At 54.8% G+C, this 1,487-nt stretch overlaps 2 protein-coding genes across 2 annotated transcripts in view; both read left to right on the forward strand.

The window, feature by feature from the left end:
- Nucleotides 1–1,487, forward strand: part of spata5l1 (spermatogenesis associated 5-like 1) — a 121,185-nt gene that overhangs the window by 29,165 nt on the left and 90,533 nt on the right. The gene's annotated exons all lie outside the window — the stretch shown is intronic.
- The window catches only part of sqor (sulfide quinone oxidoreductase), a 46,565-nt gene that overhangs the window by 18,352 nt on the left and 26,726 nt on the right, over nucleotides 1–1,487 (forward strand). The gene's annotated exons all lie outside the window — the stretch shown is intronic.

The following is a 1,487-nucleotide window of genomic DNA, read 5'->3' on the forward strand; positions in this document are numbered from 1 at the left end:
CGGGGAAAACTGTTCCAGCTCCAGGAAAGTATGCAGAACCTGCTCCTGCTGCAGACGATGGGGGTGGATGTCACGGAGGCCCTCAAGGAGGTGAAGGGCCAGCAAGCCTTGCTCTTTGCTTCGGAGGCCTCCAAGATAATCTTCCGGTCCAGGGTCCGCTCGGTGGAGCAGGACGAGGCGTGCTCACGTTTCTTCTTCCAGAAGGTGCACAAAGAGAGCTCCGTGCTCAGCAGCCTGAAGGAAGAAGATGGCTCGCTAACGTCATCTCAGGCTGACATCATGAGGATCAGCAAATCCTTCTATGCCAGTCTGTATGACTCGAAGCCAACTGACAACGCGGCCTCCAAGTCGTTCCTGTCCTCTATCACGGAGGTCCTAGACGACGGAACATGAGAGAGGCTGGACCAGCCGCTATCTCTGGATGAGCTGACGAAGGCCCTCAAGTCCTTCGAAAAGAATAAAACTCCCGGAAGCGACGGCTTACCAGTCGAGCTCTATTCTGCTCTTTGGGACTTGATTGGTTGGGACCTGCTGGAGGTGTATGTCAGTATGCTTCGGACAGGTACCATGAGTGAATCCATGAGGAAAGGCATCATCACCCTCATCTACAAGCAGAAGGGGGAGAGGGAAGAAATTAGAAATTGGAGACCGATCTCACTGTTAAACACAGACTACAAAATCTTGTCAAAGGTCATCGCCAACTGGGTCAGGTCTGCTCTGGGATCGGTGATTCACCCTGACCAATCCTGTGCTGTACCAGGCAGGAAGATCGCTGAGAGTCTCGCACTCCTCAGAGATACGATCGCCTACGTGCAGGACAGGGGGGTGGACACCTGCCTCATCAGCCTGGACCAGGAGAAAGTCTTTGACAGGATATCGCATACATATATGTGGGATGTCCTCTCCAAGATGGGCTTCGGGGAGGGAATCGCTAATTGGATCAGACTGCTCTACACCAACATTGTCAGTGCAGTCTCAATCAATGGGTGGGAATCAGATAGCTTCCCAGTCAGATCTGGAGTCAGGCAGGGCTGCCCTCTCTCTCCTGCCTTGTTTGTGTGTTGCATAGAGCCATTTGCCGAGTCCATCAGGAAGGATGCGAGCCTGAAAGGGGTGACTATTCCTGGCAGCGGGGGTCTGCAGGTTAAGGCCTCCCTGTACATGGATGACGCGCTGTTTTCTGCTCGGATCCGCTGTCCGTGCACAGACTCATGTGCATCTGTGACCAGTTCGAGCTGGCCTCGGGGGCCAAGGTAAACCGAGGCAAGAGCGAAGCCATGCTTTTCGGGAACTGGGCCGACCAATCTTCTATCCCCTTCACCGTCAGGACTGACCACCTGAAGGTGCTGGGTATTTGGTTCGGGGGGGCTGGGGCGTGCACCAAGACCTGGGAGGAGCGGATCAGGAAGGTGAGACAGAAACTGGGCAGATGGGAGCAACGGTCGCTCTCCATCGCGGGTAAAAACCTGGTCATCAGGTGTGAGGCA

The sequence above is a fragment of the Chiloscyllium plagiosum genome, chromosome 32 (genome assembly GCF_004010195.1).
Source record: "Chiloscyllium plagiosum isolate BGI_BamShark_2017 chromosome 32, ASM401019v2, whole genome shotgun sequence".
NCBI lineage: Eukaryota > Metazoa > Chordata > Chondrichthyes > Orectolobiformes > Hemiscylliidae > Chiloscyllium > Chiloscyllium plagiosum.